Source organism: Dasypus novemcinctus, chromosome 6 (assembly GCF_030445035.2).
Source record: "Dasypus novemcinctus isolate mDasNov1 chromosome 6, mDasNov1.1.hap2, whole genome shotgun sequence".
NCBI lineage: Eukaryota > Metazoa > Chordata > Mammalia > Cingulata > Dasypodidae > Dasypus > Dasypus novemcinctus.
In genome coordinates this window covers 30,094,928-30,118,127 of record NC_080678.1, presented here as the reverse complement: position 1 = coordinate 30,118,127, position 23,200 = coordinate 30,094,928, and the positions used below count along the sequence as shown (strand labels likewise).

Genomic DNA, 23,200 nt, shown 5'->3' with positions numbered 1-23,200 from the left:
TACCAAGTAATCTGAAAATTTGCCAGGCTTGAAGTAAGCACAGAACAAGAGAAGGCTATGCTACCTAGGCTGTTTGACCCACTGGGTCCAATCATGCAAAAAACAAATCAGAGAGGAACCATTTATGGAAACTTCAGCAAATACTATGAGTAAATACTTTTGCATAGTACTAGGAATTTTAAGCAAAACCATACTTCCTATGAAAATTTTTAAAAATCCCTTTTTGTGAACAGCTTCTGCATTGCTAATGGGCTTTAGTAGAATCTGAACCCTATGAGCTTCCATGTTATCAGGTAACCTGTGTTACGTAACACGAAATTGTTTTCTGTCCTAAAAAGTCTTAAAGTTAAGCTTTCATAGGATTATTCTGTCATCAAAAGGATGTGCTAAATATGAGACCGGACTCAAGAATTCACTGAAGATAGTGTAAGCTGAATGAGTGTCTCAGATTCCTATGAATTCTACCCATAGTTAATTTCTATGACCAGTTAACTGAGGAAAAAAATCAATTTAGGTTTATGACTATTTCTACCCAACATGCTGACACCATTCAAACATGAACAACCAAAGGATTATAGCCCCATTAAGGCATGGCCCTGGACAGCAGTGAAGGGAAATCATCCCAGTGGAAAGAACTTTGGGAAACTCAAGTGGTTGTTCATTTTGACTTAATAGAGAGATGGCCAAAGGTATGGATCTACTCTAATTTATGGGCAGTGACTAATGGTTTGGCTGGATGCTCAAATATTTGGAAGGAGAAAAAATAGCGAAATTGGTGACAAATGGGTCTAGGGAGGAAATATGCCAATGCTCATAGAAGAGTAACTTCAATTAGGAAGAATCTCAATAATATCAATAATCAAATGCATAAGATGATCCATTCATTGGACATCAGCTTTGATCCCCAGCCATTCCAGTCTTGCCAAATGGGCTCAAGAACAAATTGGCAATGGAGGTAGGATTAGAGTTTTTGTCTGGGCTCAGAAACATGAGTTCCACTAATTAAGGCTGACCTGGTTATTGCCACTGGTGAGCGAGAACTTAATCTGTCAACATCAGCAATCAACACTTAGTCCACAATTACTTGGGAGGATCAATCATAGGAGTATTTCCCTCATGAACGAGACAATATTTTGTTTTCATCAGAATAGGCAGTCATTTTAGAAAGGACTTGAATACTTTAACATAATGATTCCACTAAAATCACCATTTGAAAAGTTATAGGACACTTTATTTATTGTCCTGCATTCCATTTAGCATTGCTTCTGACCAGGCAACTCATTTTACAGAAAGTGAAGTACAACAGTATATTCAGACTCATGGAATTCACAGCTCTTTCAACATTCTCCATCATTGTGAATCAACTGACTTGACAGAATGGAAGGTGAGGCAGTTTGATATTATTTATGAATTCCAAAAAAAAGATATTTAATTATGTTTGTAAACTGCTCTGTTCCTCTGGGCCTGATACCCTTTGACTGCATTAAATTCAGCTGAGATGTCTTTGATTAAATTATGTTAAGATTAGGGCTTTGATTCAACCACATCAGTAGAATATAACACTCCCTGTCCCCTTTGTGGGTTGTATAAATGGACACTCCATCAAGGAGACACACAGAGGCAGATATGTGAGAATAGAGAGAGCTCCATAGACACAGTAGAGGAGAGAACTTTATCTGGGGCCCCAGAGCGAGATGAACCATTTGTCCGATAGTTTGCAGCTGAAGAAAACAGAGTAGATGAAACTTAGGTCATGACAGCTGAGATTGGAAAACGCTAGGCCCATGGAGCCTTGAAAGGAAAGAGGAAGGCTGAACCCTTGCAGATGGCCCTGCCATCTTGCTCAACATGTGGCAGCAGCATTTGGTGAGGAAGTAACTTTGAGTTGGACTCTTTAGGGCCTGGTAACTGTAAGCTTTTACCCCAAATACCCTTTATAAAAGCCAACAGATTTCTCATACTTTGCATCAGCACCCCTTTGGCTGACTAATACAGAGGGTTAGTCTTATAAAGATTCACTTATGGCATCATAAGGATGACAGCACTTTAAGGTCTGTAATAGTATCTCCCAAAATGTGTTATATTCTCTGCATCTGTGATAACTCCATGGTACTCTTTTCAGAGCTAGAATTCATGAATCCAGGGATAAAGGAATGCAAATAGGGAATGTTATCTTCATCCTTAAAGAACCAGTAGAACAGTTTTCCATCCTAATAGAGAAGCTTAGATTCTGCTGGTTTAAAGGGGATTTTGTTTGCACTAAAGGAATATTTCTGACAGTTGAGCAAATAATGCTTCTATTTAAGTGGAAACTGAAGCTGCCACCTGGCTTTCCATCCCAATGAACCATGACTCCCTTGTTCCATTAAAAAATGTTAAAAATAAACTTCAACAACCAAATACAGGTGGAACTTCTAATGACACAGACCTTTCAGGATGGAAGGTTTGGATCAACCCACCAGCCACAGAACCATAAAAAGTAGAGGTGCTTTCTGAAGACAAAGAAGAAAGAAACCAGGCACCAGCATCAACCAATTGCAGAAATGAGCTATTTAGTAGTTACGTTATTTCTTCCTTGCTTTGACACGAATGTGTGTATATCTAAGTAATTTTTAAATGTTCTTTTTACTCTCCTATTCTTCTAACATCTAAAAATATATTGTGTGAGAATTATTCATAAAGATTAAATTTAAATCTTAGTATATAGAAAGTTCAGAACATCATAGGAAAGGTGTGAATCAACTAAATGAGGAATGGCTACAACCAGAAAAGGAGATATATGAAAAATGACAAATGGTAGTTTGTATTTCTTCTTTGGTGAAAAAATTAGAGTGTTTTCAGTTTTATAAAGAATACCTTTATCATGTTATATGGAAGCATGATTTTGCTACTTATTTTATTTAGATATTAGTATAGTTAAAAGACATTTGTGTAGATGTCTAGCTGAAAAATGATAGCCAATTCTGGATAGTACTATCTCAATTTAATTAGCAAGCTATGACTATATTTCCCCAATTTCCTATAGTTCCTGGTTAGAGTTGGTGAAAAGAGAAACTTGTAAATGATTTGGAAGGTAGGAGTAAAACATCAGCTATTACTCTAAAAGTCAAATACATCTCTGGACAGATGCAGACACAGGGGTGTCCAGCAACTAACTCATTTCCTAAAAGCTGTCTCTGCTGACTATCAGTGGCCTCCAGCTCATCAGCAGTTGTGTGACTGCAGACACACAGAAGTGGTAGTTACATAATAGTAACATTTTTTCATAGAACTCTCCCAAAATCTCTTCCTTCCTGGACCCACTTGGACAGCTGGACAGAGTTTCCCTGAGATGCAGGTGCTGGTGAACAGGAGGTGACATTTTGTTATCCCGGATCCTGATTCCTCCTTGCAAACTTACATCTCCCGAGCAACCATCAGTCTTATGCAGGCTGCATAGCAAACAACTTTAGAAGACAACATTTCACATTTATAATCAACATAGATTTACATATGCTATGTCAATATCTAGCAAAATTTCCCCTAATTCACACAAAAACTAGTCCTGGTGACTTTTAGCCTATAAATGTTTCAGGCTAAATTGCTTTTTTATTTATTCATTTCTAGAATTATAAAGGGCTTTCAGTATCACAAATCTAATTACCTCATTTTATAGATGGCAAAACCAAGGACCAAAGGTGGTAAAGGAACATTCTCAATGTCACAAAGCAAGTTAGAGCTAGAACAAGAACTCAAATCTTCTTAATACAGGTTTATGGTCTTGCCACTATATGAAGTTTCCCTGACAGAAGCCTGATTAAGAAAATTAAGATACTTGGATTCAGATAATAAGGCTGTATAATAGCAGATGACAGTATAAATGTAGACATTTTGTGGAGAGAGAACTATCCTGAGATAGCTCACAAAATGGTACTACAGCTCAGCATTTTCCTTTTTTTTCCTAGTCCCCTTTGCTTGAAGAAGTTAATAAACATCAAGTCCAAGCTATCAGTGGGAAAGGGGGAAACAATAATTGTTCTTTGTGGGACAGAAGACTGAGTTCTAAGAAGCAGGCTACAAAAGAATTTGTGAGTGTTTTATTAATATGACAAGCCTGAAGAATAGTATATTAAAAAATCTGGGACTATCCCAAAAAAAGAACAAAGAAACAAACTAGAAGATATGACCACTACGGGCAAGTTCTGAACTGTGTTCGGATTTTGTCAAAGAAAAGCCCCAGATAGTAGTTAAAGTGACAGGACAGATGTTATTCAAACTGCCATGGCAAGGGGAGAGAAGCCAGCAGCAGCTGGTCTCAATTCCATTTGCACAGAGGTAGTTAGATTTTTTTAAAGGGCACGAGAGACAAGGGACATGGGGAACTGTAAAACTACTGAGAGGGTCTGGAGATAGTCTGGAAGGGAAAAGGGGAACTGGAAAATGAATTGCTGAGAGGGTACTTGAAAAGGTCAAGGGAAACCGGGCGATGAATTTGCAGAAGGGTTCAGACAGTGGTGCAGAGTTTCTGAGAAGAGTATATTCTGAGGTTTAGACAGCATTACCACATCTTAAGAAAGAGCCTAGGATGGGAGCAGGGGTCCTTCCAGGTATATGGCCTAGCGTTAGGGAAGTCCACACTAAAATTTGGACAAGACTCTAGTGTAAAGTTTGGAAAAGTAATGGGGACAAGCTGAGTCTCTTGAAAGGATTCACAATTTGAAGAGTTTTGTACTGAAAACTACTGCTAATGGCTTGAGGTAAGTCAATTGCTACCTTAATGTAATCACTGTAAAGTCATTATTATTAAATTTCCAAAATAAATTGTATCAGAAAGAGAACATGAAAAAACTAAGTTGTATAATTTACCAATAGAAACATTGCTTAAAGAATAATTAACCAAAATACAAAAAATATTGAAGTTATTAGAAAACTGCCACTTTGCCTTATTTCATAGCAGGAAAGATGAGACCTCAGTCACTAAGGAAGTAACACCCCACCTCACCTGCATGCCCAGTGCCTGCCTTTCCTTCAGATCCTGCTTATTGTGCAATACTGAATTCTGGGTCTCTTGCTGGTAAAAAAATTTTCTTAGTTGCATGATTTATTTAACATGTACTATACTAAATGCTCCATATATATCATCTCATTTAATCCTCTTAAAAACTCGGAAAAAGGTATTATGTCCCCCCATTTTAAAGATAGGAAAATGAGACTCACAGAGGTGAAGTAACAACATATCTCTGGTCTTACAATAGGAAGAGGGAGAGTTAGGATTTGAAACTTGGTCAGCCTGACACCAAATCCTTTGCTCTTTCCACCATCTCCTGCACTAATACTGATCAATTAAATAATTTTCTGTTATTTACAAGAACTTCTCTTACTCAGCTTCTAGATTACTTAAGGTAACAGTAGATTACTTGTGGCTTTAATTTAAATGGTTGACTCTAGACTAGCACTGTCCAATAAAAACATACTGCATACTGCATACATAATATTAAACTTTCTATTGGCCACATTGAGAAGAGTGAAAACAAATAGGTGAAATTAACTTTAATAATATGTATTTATTCAATGTAATATTTAAAATATTATATAAGTATTTATCAATATACAAATATTAATGAGATATTTTTATTCATATTCAATATTCAAAATAAGGAGTATATTTTACACTTACAGCATGCTCTGTTTGGACTAATCATATTTTAAATGCTCAGTAGCCACATGTGGCTATTGGCTACTGTATTGGTCAGTACGGTTCTAGGCTAACTCTCAACAGGGCTCTGAGCACACTGCTCTCTTACAGTGATGTCTTGGAGAAGGAAGCCAGGGTGGTGGGGCCAGAGATGGGTACGATGTTGGAGAAGGCTGCAACTGAGCAAAAGGAACCAGCTGAATTTGCTTGTACCTTGATTGACTGGTTAGTGTCTGTGTCACCCACAAGCATAAACTGCAGTAACCTCTGAGGATAGATAACTGTCTTCTCCCTAAAACATAATCTCATTCTGATGAGTGAGAAAGGCCTCCTTTTATAAAGCTATGTTTCCCAAAAGTTTTTAGCTGCTTAAATGCACAAAGGACTTTCCTTTCATAGATTTTCATAGAATTATTTTTAAGATTCTTAAGTTTGTTTGCTTTTTTTAAAAATTATTTTCTCTTTCTCTCTTGGTCCCAGAGAAGTCTGAAACAACAAAAAGCTAAGACACTGAAAGAAACCCTGCAGTTGCTCTTTTCTTAGGGCTCTAAGATGCCCTGTGATATTCAAATTCCAGACAGGAGAGAGACTGTAGGAACTCCAACCTTAATCAAAGACCAAGAACAGAAGCAGAGGACACATAGTGACTGGCTGGCGGAAAAGGCACTGAGGAGGAAAGGGAAGACAAGGATGTTCATTATACCAAGGACAGCAGGAGGAGATCACAGAAAAGTCAAGAACTGCATATCTCTGGTCATGTGCCCAGTAAGGGGTTTGCCTGGTCACTACAAATACTCTATTTATCCTATGTTGCAATAGAGTGGTCTCTGGAAGATAATTTAACAAGCAAGAACTAATTTTCTTTCTTAGTAATCCAGAACTTTGAGTCAATTCCCTTCAATGTATGTTGTTTTCTTTTTTTCTATATCATATGAGCACATATACCCAACTGTTTAGAAATACCCAACTGAATTAGAGAGAAAAGGAAGGAAGCAAGAGGAGATTCAATCAGGGTAAGAGATAGAAAACATAAAACCACAAAGAGTTAATTGCATTATGTTCTTGAATCCAGACCATCCAGTCAATTAGGGAGAGCAATTAAAGTGAAAGTGGCATGACTGAGGTCATTTGAATTCCTTTATATAGGAGATGTCATGAATGGGTGTATCTGTCAGCCAAAGAGATGCTGATGCAAAATAACAGAAATTGGCTAGTTTTTACAAAGGGTGTTTATTTGGGGTGGAAGAGTACAGATATCAGGCCATAAAGCATAAGTTACTTCCCTTACCAAAGTCTATTTCCATGTGTTGGAGCAAGATGGCTGCCAACATCTGCAAGGGTTCAGCCTTCCTGGGTTCCTCCCTTCCTCAGGCTTCTTTTTCCTGGGCTCAGGGTTTCTCTTTTCCTGGGACTTGCTTCTGTTTCCTCTGTGAGCTTACTTACCAGGGCTCTAGCTTAAGACTTCAGCATCAAACTCCAACATCAAAACTCCAACACTAAAAGCCCTTAACTTTGTCCTTTGGCATGCCTTTTGGGGACTCAATGCCCTACTGACACAAGAGGTTTACTTGATTAAGTAACCAAGTAAACTTCTGAATCCAATATAATCTCATATGCCCAGAGGAAAAGATCAAATTACAAACATAATCCAGTATTTCTTTTTGGAATTCAACAAAATACCAAACTGCTACACTGGGTGTCTCCATGGTTGCTGGCAATTAAATATCTCAAGACATTCTGAGTTTTTAATAACAATTTCCCTTACCTGAATGGAAGAAAACACATTAGATATTGTAGAGGAAAGACTGTGTTGATATAGGTTGGATAACAGCATCTCCACTTCCTGAGAAGTTGTGTAGGTCAGTCCTGGATCATTGATATCAGTATTCCTTTCTTTGTCCCTGAATGTTTAAAGTCTCTGCAGATAGGTACATTATTACTTCCAGCTAAAGACATTCCTGATTAATAAAACCACTAAACCTGAGGTGTTTACAACTTAATGTCTAGGGTAATGGTGCTTTCCCTTCCTTTACCCAACATCCCCCAAAAATGTGATTTTTTATTGGGAGATTGTATACTGTTTTTTTTTGTTTTTTGTTTTCCAAAAAGAGCTAGTAATTGATTAATCAAAGAGTTTTCCATTTCCCTTGGATAATGATGACAGAATTATTTTATCTTCTTGTTCTCCTAATTTTCCTGAGAAGTAGATTTTTGGTGCTTTACTGTTCACAAAGAAATACAAAAGGTGTGAATCCCATCATCTCTCTCTCTCTCTCTCTCTCTTTTTAGGTACTGGGGTCAGGGACTGAACCTGATACCTCCAGCATTAAACCACTGAGGCACATCCACTCCCACCTCATTTCTCTTAATAAACTAAAACTCCAGTCCTTCAAGGTTAGTAAGGGAGAGTGAATCTTCATATAATGGCAGTGATAAGACCAGGGTAAATTCAATGTCTGGGGGCATGATTTGGGTAAAAGTATCCAGTCATTTTTTTTTCCATACAACTATCTTTCATTACTAACTTTGAGGGTCAATGTCTGATATAAGAGTGAGATAAACACAGTAACATGAGTCTCATGCAAGGTATGGATTGATAGGCTTTACTCACCTAAGATAAAGTGTAATCATTGGTAAAATGAATCCTGAATGTTTATTTGTGTGGGTGAAATCTCTTAATCTTATATGTTGATTTATTCTTGAAATGGACTATGATGTTATAAAGGTATGCATACATATACATAATTCTCATTTTCTCTTGTTTAATTATCTATAAACATCTTCAATCAAATTCAGATAGTAAATATATACATGATTTACACAGGGTTTTGAGATACTTTAGGGATTAAATGTGCTGGAGACAGAGAGTCCCAGGATCTTGGAGAGATATATGTGCAATTTACTGGTTTTTGGGGTAGAGTTGAGGATGCCAAAATATATTTCCACGTTTATTTATAATGATAAATATACAAGAACAAGAGAAAGCCCTTTCCTTGATGCAACAGGTTTTGAGGTAAGAGCCTTCTAACTGGGAGATGAATAGTGTCTGGACTGTTTATAATAGTGGACAAGTTCCTAGAGCAGAAGTCCAGGGTGTTTTCTCTTGCAAGACTTGGAAAGTCTTATTTGTTTCTTAACCTACTCTGCCTGGGATTATCATTTATCTTTTGATATATGTGTCCTCTTTTTCCTCCTTGATTAAAAGTCCCTTCAGGATAGGGTTTCCATTTATCCCCAACTTCTATCCATCTGATTCTTTGTGTGTAATCAGTACTCTATAAAAAGCTCCTGATAATGTTATATAAATAGAATAGATTCATGTATGGTTTATGTTTCTTTAACTTATATCAACTCATCCAGCAAGAAAACTGGTGATTTGGAAATTATAAAATAAATATGAAAACATTGATTTTTAAAACATTTTTATCCAAAAATATCTTTAATTTTAAAATGAGAAATAAAACTTATATTTGCACTGTAAGCAACCTAAGCAAACAAATTGCATTCTGAGACAAGGTAATTTCATTCTTTGACCAGGCTGCTGACTAAAAAATGTAGGCTTTGATGCCTCCATTTCTGCCTAAAACATTAACAGTATTATAAAATAAGAATTAGTTTAATAATTTATAGCCAAGAGCTGAGCATTTCTTCCACTGTGTTATCAGCTAGGCAGCATTGCTGTCTTACTTTAGAATCAGCTGTAACCTTATTTTCTGTTATGTACTTTCTTTTGCTCCAAAACAAGACTAATTTTATTTCATGCAAACCACTGAGTAGTCACCACTAAAATAAGATTGATTCTGAATCTTTCTTAAGCAACCTCTTCTTTGTTTTTTTTTTTTTATTAGTGGTAATAAAATCACAGTATCTTGTAAAATACTATTCAAGATTATCTTCCATCTAAAGAGCTGTAGGCTACAAAAGACCTCTATCTATTTTTGGAACATATTATGTAAGGTTTTAAAAAAATTTATTCTAAAAAGGAACTCAAAAAGAAGGAAACATTATTCTGTCTTCCCATATAGTCTTCTTGGGGTATATATACAAATGTTTATTTCTGCTGTGGTTACTTGAGACTAATGTCAATGATGATTGGTAAAAATTAGTAATTTAGAGAAAGACTCAAATGTAAGAATTTTCCCACTCTATTCTTACCAGAATAACAAAATCTTGATAAGTCACATTTTAAAATAAAATCACAGGATATTGATATTCATATTTGCCTACACCTGATGAGATTCTGAACCTTAATAAGTATTCCCATTAAAAACAGATTAATATATTAACATAGCTGAACATGGACAATTTTTATGTACTGGGCACTTTTTTAGATGCTGTTTTTTTTCAATAATTGCACTTACTATTACAATTGTCCTTTTAAAACCAAATAAAATACATTTATTTTCAAAACCAAGGTTGTATTGCCTTTATTTAGCCTTTTATGATAAAATGTTCCAGAACTGAAAATCTAATAGTTGAGCATAATATAAGTCCTAACTTGAGTATGGAAATATAGACTTACAGAAATTATGAACCAATGCCTTATATTGAAAATGCAACATTCATAAATCTCCTTGAGAGAAGATACTCTGACTATTTGAATAAATTTCGAATAACTGCCAAATAATTTCAGTATCTTAATCTCATTTTTCCATTTTAATTAAAAAATCAGTTTAAAATCAGGCTATTTTAAATTCTATTGTAAAGGGATGAAAACCATCAGCATGCCTTATATTAAGATTTTGCTAGATACACATGTTTATTGTCTTTCTAAAGAATGTATTCTTATTTTTTTCACATACAATTATTGTTAATTTTGATACAGCTTGAAATCCAAAGCAAATCAATCAGTATTAATTAAGGGGGGAGGTGTGTTGCAGCTTATTTTATGTTTTTCAACCTAAGTCTTGAAGGTCTTTAAAGGCAAACAAGCAATAAAAGTCATCACAGAGACCAGCATTCCAGTGAAGAGGACATGGTGGTATCTGAACAAAATAATTCATTTATTGTAGTCTACTGCTTGCCTTGTTACTGAACTTTTTGTTTTTTGTAGAAAACAAATGTTTTATTTGACTAAATGAAATCAATCATAGATTTCAAAAGTTATCACTCTGAATATCATCAGCAGTGAATCTCATGTAGTAGGACACAGCTGCTAGGTGGCCAAGAGAAATGTTCCAAACTGTTCATAGCAGTGAGAGGCATGCAATAAAAGTAAAAGTTCTCTTGTGAATCAATCATATTGTTTTAGAAAGAAGTCCTAAATTGTCATATATTGCCTCAACATTTTCAAATAATAACTTATGCCATAAATGAAACCATTTGAAGAAAGATTTGTTTTTTAAATCACAAAACTTTATTGAACACAATGATAAATTCAAGTTATGCCCCTGCAGAAAACAAAATCAAAGTAAAATGAAAAAAACACTATACCAGCCAATTATTAAGAAACAGGATAATGTTTACAGGAAAAAGTTTTAAACAAATAAATAAATATAAATCAAGGGAAAGGTTAAAAAAATCAAGACCTAATGACATAGTCAAAACACACGGTAATATAATTTTCACAATTTTTTTTTTCTTAGATCACCCTGTTTTGTTGAGGAAGGTCAGGCAGAAAAACTGTGCTTCCCAGATCTTGGCATGTCTATTCTATATTACCTGTAGTCCAATTGATTACCATCTATAACCTAGGCATTGTGATGCAGGTCTCAAATGTTGGGTTGGAAAAAATGACATGTGGGTCTCTAGCTGTGCTTCTGACATGTATTGTCATTAGGCATGTTGTGGTCCCCTAACTCTGGGACTGAGAGTTTTACTGTCCTGTCTCTTCAGGTTCCCAAATTATCCTTATTTTCCTTTCTATCTTATTTGTGTTATTTTTATTCAGTTAAAGAATATAATACTACAATTTGTGCTTTACAATTTAGTAAAACATTTCTACTTTAAATAGCTCAATTATGTTTCCATATCTAAAAGGCCCACTCCCTGCCCAGTGTCTTACAGCTCTACTTGGACACCACTTTTTCATAATAATGAACTAAAACATTTTAGTAGCAAGTTAGGGAGAAAAGGAACCCTTCCTTCCCTGCCCTATGGTGCTGCGATTAATATAATGAGAAGAATTCACCTTGTGAACAGAGTAGCTAAATTAATATTGATGTAAAAGAAGCACATTTATTAGCTCACCTAAGGAGTATAGAAGGCTCCAGCAAGTGTTAATTAATCAGTAATAGCACCATTGGTCAAGAGCTTCTATCTTTCTATTTAGTAATTCATCCGTAGGCTAGTTGCCATATGGTCATGAGATGGCTGCCACTATACCATGCTATCCTACAGCCATATTCAAAGATAAGGAATAGAATATCGGGTTGTTTTTTTTTTTTTCATTTTTTTTTACTACAAGCCCCCAGTAGTCTTCCCTTCAGGTCCATTTGACATAGATTAGGTGAGTTTCTTCCCCCCTCAATTTGAGGATATGTGGAAGAGCAAGTACAGGAGCTGTAATTTCTGTGGGAATTACACCTTGCCAAAGATGAAGGAGAGGGAGTCTACCACAGCACTTAACGTAACTAATTAACAAAGAGAAAGGGAAAGCAAAAGACCTGATACCCTAGTTTTAAATGACGAATCTGTGACCTTAATCAGAGCCTTAACTCTTCCAAATCTAGCAAACAATATTGAGAGTTGTGAGCACATAAGTGAGGAGTCAAGGGAAGGGCAGAAATAGAGAGAGGTGCCAGAGTGCATGAAGCAACAGCAATCCTGGGAAAAGTGGTGTGCATAGCACAAAGCTTTTCATCCCATATTTCATCAATGTATTGATTTGCCTTTGATGACATAGAAGGGAACCCCACATTGAAAAACACCTCCAGTATATTCCAGAACTTGTAAGGCAACTTGAAAATCTGTCTATGTCTTAGAAGAGGCCACCCCAAAGAGGCTAAAAATATTGATATTTAGATTGAAAGAACCAAAATGTCCTGTAGAAATGGACAAGATTTATATGACAGACTGCTACAAACTTATTTTTTCAAAGACATAGTTCTGTTCTGTTCTATTTAACTAAATTACAAAGCAAATTGTTTTCTTTCTTCCATCTACCTAACTAAACTCAGGGAGGTACATGGGGATATTTGAGAGTGATTCTCTGTGGGAAGTTCCTTGTTGATATTTTCACATAAGAAGTCATAAAATCATAGAATATCAACCTGAAGGAAACAGCAGTAATCAAACCCAACCCTTCCATTCCTCTGAAGGTAAAAGAGACCCAGGGAAATCAGTCATAGGGATATATGGTGGTATAACTGAAGCAAGAATTTTGAGTTTCATTGCATCTTCTAGCCTAGCACTCTTCCTAATATTTTAATTCTAGAAATAGGGCTTGTCTTGCAGGTTGAATGGAAATAGAAACTGTAGAGTTCATCGCATAGCATCTGCAACACACATGGTTGGTGTTCAAAAATGCTAGAGAATACCTGTACCAGGACCTAATGCTAAGGGTTCTATTTTATGCCTGTTGTGCCAACAATGGTTGTCATAACAGAGGCTGGCTAATGGCAAGAAGTTCTCAGTACTTTATGGCACTGCTTACTGTAGAATCCAGTTCGTGTTAGATTTACTAGTGTTTAGGGCCCTTTCTTAGTTCCACAGCCATAGGATCAGACAAGTGAGCAGTGTCCCAGTGGATCAACATATCAACCAGTGCTAATGCAATTCAGTGAAAAGCAAACAGAATGCAGGAGCTCATTTTCAATAAAAAAGAAAAAAAATCAGAGAAGGGGCTGTATCAGTGCCTACCCCTAATGAAGACAAAGTTTCAAAATTCCTGAAGTTTTGAATGGAAACCTTGAATACTCCCCCAGGCATTTTGTAAGTCACATCAGCAGTGCTTCTGATGCCAACATCTTCTTGCACCACACTGGAATTAGAAGGTGAGTTAACATTCCTTCCTTCTTGATCAAAGCCTGTGTTCTTGCATTAGAGTAGGGCACTAACTGCTGTGCCTTCTCCCAGCTCAGCTCCCCCTGAGCATCAGCCTGGCCAGCAGCTCAACTAACTGCATGAGTCCAGAATCAGGCCTGGAAGTCAAGAGCACATTACTGCTGTTGGGCTAGAGCCAATAGACATTTGTCTGATGCTATCGGCATTTCTCATTAGCTGTAGAATGTCCATATCCAGGTAAATTTGGAATAGATTTCCTTCAGATTTTCAAAATTTTGAACTAGAAGCTGCCTCATCCTGTCTTTATTTTAGACTTCGGTAATGATTTAAAATAGAATAGAGCAAGACACATGCTCTTTGAACTAGAATTTTCATCCCAAGACTATATCCTAGATAAACAGTTGGACAGGTACAAAAAATGAAAGATATATACACTGAGATGTTTATTTCAATGCTGTTCATAAAAGCAAAAAAACAAAAAAAGTGGAGAGAGACAGAAAGAGAGGGAGGGATAAACACTCATGAAAAAATATGGGCGGGGGAGGGAGGAGTACATAGTAGAGCTCAACAATCTTGTTCTGAAAAGGGCCAGATAGAAAATATTTTAAGTTCCCCATATAGTCTCTGAGACAACCACTTAGCTCTGCTGCTATGTAGGAAAACAGCCATAGATAATATGTAAAAATGGGACAGAGCTGTGTTTCAAAAAACTTTGTTTCCAAAGATAGGTAATTTGACTCACAGGGTATTTTATGTATAAATCAGGTACTCTAGGTTATACATAAAATGGAAAACTCCTTAAATTCAAAAAAGCATTTATTTAGTTAGACACAGAAACTTATCCAAGATAATGATAAAAATGGCAGTTTACTTTTCTTTTGCATTTATCTTATCAGGTTCTGTGTGAGGCTGTTTACATCTTAACTCATTTAGCAAGATTACATGCCTGACTTTAGGCCATAGGCCTTATAAGTGGTGGAGTCCTGATTTGAATCACATTCTGTCCAGAAAAAGAGTTGTTAACAAATATCCTGTCCTCTGAGTCTACATAGGCCATTGGCCACTTCAATATCTGCTCCTTGGCTGAAGAAACAACTATAATCAATGCAATTGCCTAAACAGTATTTATTTTAAAGAACCAAAGTATATAATTATTCTGATGTAACCATAGTGGGGAAAGTCCTGGGCAATATGGCCATGGTAGGAAAATTCCCCTAGGATCACAAGCACAATAACATTTTGGAATTCCTGCTCAAGAGTCTGAGGGCTCGGTGATTATCTGGGCCCCATGTACCCACATGCTAACAGGGTGGGCATGTTTCAGGTTTCTGGGTACTGGCAGCAACTTAGACTTTGTTTCCAACAGTCCTGACAATATCTGGGTATCTACCTTCCCTTAGGAGACGTTATCAAGGAAATGGGCTGAGTGTGGTTGCTATTGCTTTTTGGAGAGAGAATCCTCTGCAATGTTTTCTAGAACACAGGGGATACTAGTTCTTGTTAAGGAAGGACCAGACACTTCTGAGCTTCAAGAAGTTCAATATATTTGGAGATTTATCCATAAGTCTCTATCCCTATCAAGGCCTAATTTTGGCCTAACAAACCTACCTTGTTTGAGCATTTAATTTTCCTTGCTGTCCTCAATCAGATTATAAGATGCTAATTTTGAACCCTAGCTTTCTCAACATTGCTTCTGAAGGAGGTTTGAGTTTCTTGGTATACAAATGATAGGTCACCTGGCTTTTGCATCTGGTTTTCAATCATGTGTTTCTGATGCTTAGCTGTTCATTATCTTTCTGTGGATCATTAACGGAATTTAGCAATTACCATCCAATCCTGTTATCCTTATATCTGCACCAGATTTATTGCAACCACTAGCATAATTCTTAAACCAGCCCAACACCATAGAAAGTTTCACAACTAAACAATCACCTCGTGCCAGGGCTAACTGTATTTCACTTACCAGAAGTGAAGGGTCCTCATTGCCAGTTGGAAAGTGAGTGATAGTGATCCAGCTCCAAACCCCCATCTTATTGCCTGCCTTCTCAAATCACCCCACTTTCATTACTGACTGTAGCAGTTTGAGAAATGCAGAAACAAAAGTTGAGATGATGTCAGAAGTGTGTGATACTTCTTTCTGAAAGGTAGGGAAATAGGATTGGGCAGAGGAAATAGTTGAGATGTGGAGAGTCCAGCAAAGCCTTAGCCAACCCAGGAAGGAGCTCTAGGGCAAGTATCACCTTTCAGTATTCTGATCAGCTGAAACCCAGGCTAATAACCCCCACCCTCCTCAGCTGCTGAATGTGGGTTGCCTTAGACTGGCTTAACCTTCAATGACACAACTCTTTGTAGCTGCTGTACACCCTGATATTGCTGATGGCTGCTGTTTGTCCATGGATCCCACTCCTGGAAGCTAAGAAGCAAATCTTCTTTAAAGGGAGCTTTGAGAACTTACTATGTCTACCACAAAGAGGAATGTATTTTACGGAAAATAGAGCTAAGTTCCTTTGAAAACAGAGATGAGTACCGTGCTTGAGATAATATATATTAAAGATAAGGTGACCATATTTTCCAAGTCAGTCATGATTTTGAATGTTTTATTTCTTCTTAACAGGGAGAATGCCATAGAAATATAAATTAATTTTTATCTTTACTGATTGGTTTTACTTGAGAAAGTAGATTTTCTAACTGCTTGTTGGGAAGATTAAAAATATTGGGGAACTCTAATGATCTAAGTCTACAAACTGAACTAGAATTTATAGCCAAAATTCTCCCATTGCTCCATAAGCCCATTATGATAAGAACCCCAAGAACCCCTGATGATGATGATGACTTCCCTTTATTTAGTGCCTAATCTTTTCTCTATTCCATACCAAGCAGTTTGTATATATTCTATCCAACAGTTCTCATACAGCCTTTGGAAGTGGGTACTGTTATTGCCATTTTACAAGCCATGGAACTGGTTTAGATAGGTCAAAAATCTTGCCCAGAGTAACACAGCTAGTAGAGTTAGGTGAAGCTCTCACACTGTTCACTAGTGCACCTTGCTCTAAGCATCCTGCACATTACCTGACCAGCCCACCGAAGGACAAGATGTGGAATCAATGAAAGCATTACACTAACTTGGAATAAGTGCCCAACGATAGATGGTGAGGCATCCGCTAATCCTTTGGGGATTGCACCTCAAATAATTAGAAGATTAATCACAAACATTTTTGAGTTATAGCTGTTTGATTAGAAAGCAGTACATGAGGTATAAAAGTAGGGTTCTGACAACATGCTTAGGTTAAAATTCTGGCTATGCCATTTACTAACTTCATGTTTTGAACCAATTGCTCTGTCTTATTTTTCTTATTAATAATTGGTGATACTAATCAGCTGCTTCTTATGATTAAATGTAGTATCACATACATATCACTTAACATAATATATGGCACATGGTAAGCACTAAATTAGTGTAAATATATTTACTGTTGTTGATGTTAATGATATTACTATTGTTGTTTGGTAGTCTATAACCATGCCTTATACCTACTATTAAACTGTCTGCAATTTAAAAATTTGTGACTTTTTTCAGATGTGCAAAGATGAAAAGTAATATAATGAACATGTGTATAACTATTTCTCAGCTGAATGAAACGATATTACCAGGAGAGTACAAGCACTCTGTGAACTCCTTAACAGCTCCTAATACACAGATATCCTTACCTACGCTATGTCTTGGATATTAACTGCTCTACTAGACTGGTGAGTACAGTTGTTCCATTACTTGGGGAGCATTTAATAGCTAAAAAACTTCTTTTCAGGAGTGCAAAATAATTTCATAAGAGTCTGTTGGACTTCTTAGATGCCTCTAGAGTTCAGAACAAAGTAGTCTCCTAATGTGCCAGGCACCCTCACTGACATAACTTTATTAAATTCTTACTGGGAAATCGTTTCCACTTTTCACTTTTCACTTTTAAGGATAGTTAAGGAAACTACACTTAAAAGACATTGCCCAGGTTCACATGGGTAAGTGATAGAACTGGGGTTTAAACTCAGTGTTCCTGATACAAAGTCCACAAATATTTCCCACCCATCATCATCGGTTGAAACTTTAGGCTCTGCAGAGATAATAAACTAGGTTCAAATATTGATTTTACTAAGAACTACCTGGATGACCTTGGAATGAAGAATTAATCTCTGAAAATCTTACTAAAGTGATACACATAATAGAGGTTATAATAATAATGTGTGTATTATAGGATCACTATAAAATATAATAATCAATGTCAATTACTTAGTACAGTGCCTGATACAAAGGCACTGTATAAATAATTGTTATTGTTCTTTCTCTGGAAGAAGATTTTTAAAACCTCAGAGAAAACTGTATTAAAAGTTGACACCTGGAATTTGCCAGTAGAGTCTGCCTTTGGTGGTGCATAGCAGCTATGGAGCATAGGTAGTTGTTGGAGAGCAAGGTTACCTGCAAGAACAATGAGAACAGTCAAAACCCTGAAGTCCTAACTCCCCTTCAGTTCTGACACAACAGCACAACACGTGCCCTACCTCTTCCTCCAAGGGCCGTTCTCCACTTGGACTGGAAATGACTTCTGGAGCAAGCCTTGAACATTTGGGGAAAAATCGAACGCAGTGATTATGTGAATTCATTAATTTTATCTTCCTCAGATTGAGGACTCAGTGAACATGTGAAGGCTTTCTTCGACTGTGGTGGGAGTGGAACCTTATCTGCACTAGAAATAACTTATATTGTTAATGAGAATAAATAATAAGAGCAAGTTCTCATTTATGTCCATGAATGGACACCAATTGTGCCCCAGTCAGGACAAACCCAGCTCAGTTCAGATAAGTCGCTCCAAAGCAAAATTACTCTTAATGAAGAACTTGTGAACTGTAGTTGAAAACAATATTTGTCACTTTTAGGTAGGTGAGGCAAGGGCGATTATCAGGGTTCTCAAATAGTAATGTGTTGTTTGCAAAGAGCTCTGGGAGCGAAGATCTCCAGATAAGATGGCTAAGATTCTTATTTGGTCTTCCCTGAAAAGCAAATGGGCAATAATGAATTAACACATGCAAAGCCCTTTGCCTACTGCTGAGTCTTGGTGCCCAGAAATAGTTAGAATCAAGTTAGTGACAGGATTACATGGAACTTGAAAAATTGGATATTGTCAAAACCAACTTCTGTAACTCCAACAGACCTTTTTTTTCATCAAGAACAATATTGCCCTGAACAAAAGAACTTGAAGGAAAATAATTTGAAATATTCTTTCATATAGGAAGCTCGAAAAGATTTATAAGCACATACCTGACCTTCTCTAAGAAACATTTTGATTTAATCTCTTTCATATCCTGCCTTTGCAAGAGGCTTCTCTGAAATTTTCTCAGGATGGGTTGAATATAAATCATGAATAAAATTTGCCTGGTCAACAGGCTACTGCTGGATTTTAGTGCATCAAAAAAAAAAAAAAAACAATTTAATGCCTTTATCCTGGAAGTGAGAGTAAGTCTCCTTCTCTACCCTCATGAGATTAAGGACAACATTCAAGTCTTATACTCCTGTCTTTTACACAAGCAATTCCACATACCACTCCAAACTTGTCTCTGGTGTTCCTACCCTTTCTCTTTTTCTCTCTGACTACACTAGCCATATTGTTCTTTACAAATAGCGTACTTTTACAAATAGTGTTCTTTACAAGTAGCGTTCCATACACCAACCACATTTTCATCCTCAGTTCCTATGCACAATGCATTCTTTCTTCCCACGAAACTCAGCTTCTTACTTATTGTAATACTATGCATCCCCACCACCACCTTTTCATCAAAAAGTTAACTTTTTCATCCTTCATGTTAAACTTTGGTCTTTCTGAGAAGATGTCCATGACCTTCATATAAATTAGATCCCTATAGCATCTCTTTCTTAGGAATCTCTACTTTCCCTTCATAGCAATTGCATACTTGTTCATTGTATATATTTTTGTTTACATATCTACTGTTCCTATCTCTCAATGACTGGAATTTGCATAAGGGCAGAAACCATCTATGTTTGATGCATTAATATGTCTGCTGCACCTAGCTCTGGTTCCATAGCAGAGGGATTGTTTAATTAATACATAAACAGGCCCTCTCTATGTCACATATACTTCCTTCTGAATGCCTCATTTGGTACCAATGACATATGTCTTACATCATTAGCTTCCTTCTTTCCTTGTAGATTGTAAGGGACACAAGAAAAGAAGACATCTTCCTGTTACCTTCAGTGCCTAACTCTATTTCCTGTAGAGGTGACTCAATCAATTTTTATTAGCTAAAGTACTCTTCCAGACTCAAACCTCAAGTATCTAAAAGGTCATGTTTAAAAAGAATTAAAAAGGAAGGAAAAAATTTACAGACAATAAACAAACTTCCTAAGGCTCAATTATGTGTTTGCAGATGTCATCTGTTGGAAAACAAAGAACCCATTTGTTTAATTTCTAACAAATTATGAACTTCCGTAAGTATCAGGACAAGAAGCAGCACAGGTGAGGAAAATCCTGACCTATCTGTCATTATTAAGTGGATAATATTGGTTTAATAGGGTTCTCCAGAGAAAATGAAATAGCACCAACAGGATGTGTGTGTGTGTGTGTATTGTTAGAGGTTTGCAATAATTAACAAGCTGTAGTTCAGTTTCCCCTGATATGCTCTGGGGAAAGGCTAACCCCATCCCCCATAAGCCTACATGTCTAAGAGCATGGCACTTCCCCACAGTTTAAATAAAGAAACCACGTAGAGACAGGAGTAAAGGAAAATGGAAACCTTCCCTACCTGCATATCAGAAGGAGATAAAATCCCTACAGATCAAAGAAACATCTGCTCCTGCAACATGCCAAGAAACCATAACTCCCTAACCCACTATCTTCTAGTCACTATCAGGGAAAATTTTCACCTCTAGGGCTTCCTATTGGTCCATGCACTTCACTCGGACCCTCAAACGCCTCCCATCAACTATCATTTCCCCCCCTAGGAAAGTTCTGTATAAATTCAAATCCTCCCCTTCCAGGAGTGGGCTGAAGTCTCTCTTCAGACCCCCACCAGCATGGTGGGGGAACTGAAGTCTACTTTTCAGACCCGCTCTGTTGGGAGAGCTTCCCAATAAATTATTTCTCTGCCTGTGGTCATATCAGTCTTCGTGTTCCAGTAAGCGCCTTTTTTCTCCAATATATGTACATACACAGATATTAAGATATTTATTACAGGAATGTGACCGTGGGATGACAAATATGAATTCCGTCGGTAGATTGCATGCTGCAAGTTGTGCACTTCAATAAAGTTTTCAATGAATTTCCCAGGAGAAGCTGGTTGGCAGAAGTAGAGATGGAAAATCTTTCTATCTGCTGAAATCATCACTTCTCCCTTTAAGGCCTTCAATTGATTGCATGAGGCTTTACTCAATGCTTAAGGCAATCTCCTTGGTTGATTATAGATGGAATCAGCTATCTATGTAATCAACTGACTAATGATTTAAATCACAGAAATATCCTCACAGTAACAATCTGTACAGTGTTAGCTTGACCAAACAACTAGACATTTAATAACTGTGTTCTATTAGCAATTTGATTAAGAATTTTGGCTATCATTTCCTTACCTGTAATATGGGGATAATGATAGAACAAATATGGATCTAAGGATTAATTATTATGAAAAAATATAGCTTAGAGAACCAAAGGTGACATAATCTAAGTCCTCAAAAACTGTTAGGCACATATTCCTGACTCCTTATAGAATAGGAACTTTTAAAAAAAGTCACTGATGATTTCTCTATTGTAAAGAATAGAAGAGGGAAAAGCATAGGTTAAAAGGACTCTGGGAAACAGAAGTATTTTACTTTTACTCTTGGAACCCTGAGAAAAAGCAACATGTGGTTTTCAGGCACTCTAATACAAGAGTCCCAGGACAGTTAAGGATCCAAAAGATAGAGTATGTGCAAGAAAGGGTAAATTCAAAAGCCTTTAATTCCTCAAATCCAGCACATTCCCAAGAAAGGGCTTTTTTTAGAACTGGCCCTTGGCCTCAGAGTCCTAGGAATATTGTGCCTGATAAAAGTATTTTTATATGCCTGAGGACTTGGGCCATGCCCTACATGTTGACCAGACAGTTTATGCTAACAATGTGATTTATGGTGAACACCTGTTTTTGTTCTGGTGGTCTGGATTCTAACTAGCTAAAGTCAGTCATGCTGCATGTCTATGTGACTGACCCCAATTAAAACCCTGGACTTCAAGTCTCAGGTGAGCTTTCCAGGTTGGCATCTCTTATCGAATGTTGTCACACATCCTTGATGGGAGAATTAAGTGTGTCCAGTATGATTCCACTGTGGGAGGGAGCACCTGGAAGCTTATGCTTGGTTTCTACTGGACTCCACCCCATGAGCCCTTTTCCACTGCTGATTTTAATGTTTCCCTTTACTGTGAAAAAGATACTATAACAATGAATATAACAGCTTTCAGTGATTTCCGTAATCTCCTAGTGAATCACTGAGTCTATGGGTGTTTTTAGGGAACACTGGCACAAAACAGGGAAGTCTATCAACCTGTGAATTTTGCTAACTCAATTAAAATAGCAACATTTTTTTCCCTTTAAAAAATTCCAATGCTATATAACATTAAAGAAACATTGGTGGACTATATTAAAGAATATTGTTATTATTGGAATATTCTTCTTTTTATTGCTGTTGTTCTTGTTTCATTATTCTTTTTCAGGGATGGTTGCAGATGCCACCTTTGATACTATGACTGTACATAGGATCATGAAGATATAACTCAATTATGCAGATTGCTGTGCTTGTTCTTCTGGATCCTGTATCTATGGGCCAGCTAGCAATAAGGTCATTTGATAATGAACTGTCTCATTCTCTTTTACACCATCAACAAAGTAATTTGATGCCATGTAAGATATACTTCATCCTTTTCTGTCTAAAACACTTTGCATAAATAAAATTGTTGACAGGGGGCAGATGTAGCTCAAGTGGTTGAGTGCCTGTTTACCATGTACAAGGTCCCAAGTTTGATCCTTGGTACTACTTAAAAACATACAAACAAAAAAACAAGTGAAAAAAGTAACTCTTATTGGAAAGTGAATATGTAGCTCAGTGGTTGAGCGCCTGCTTCCCATGTATCAAGTCCTGGTTTTAATCTCCAGTACCTCCTAAAAAAAATTATTGACAATATGTTGACACCATATTTTTGTTTTGACCCTTAATTCAACCTTGTGTCTTGTGTTAAGATACCTTCCCTGCTTCCTGTTCCAGCTCTTACCCAGAGTGCCTCAGCTCTGATCCTCTGTCAAGTTAAAGAATGCAGATCTCTAAATCTTCAAAATGTCATGAGACCTGTGAAGTCAAGGAAACAAGAATTTAGAAGGCCTGAGGGTTCCCTTACTTTGAGGGAGACTCCACTAGATTAGGACACCAAGGAGTGAGAGTCTCTTTCACCCCAACTTTAAATTTCTTGAATGGCCACACTTTCTGAAACTGGTGTTTCATCCTGTGTTCTTGTGAGAAAAGTAACGTATTAGTAGTAAATACTATATAATTATATAACAAAA

The 23,200-nt window shown here is 36.8% G+C and overlaps 1 pseudogene; it reads left to right on the top strand.

The window, feature by feature from the left end:
- Nucleotides 1-22,415, top strand: part of LOC131278873 (cleavage and polyadenylation specificity factor subunit 5 pseudogene) — a 38,771-nt pseudogene extending 16,356 nt beyond the window's left edge.
- The last annotated feature ends 785 nt before the right edge of the window (nucleotides 22,416-23,200 follow it).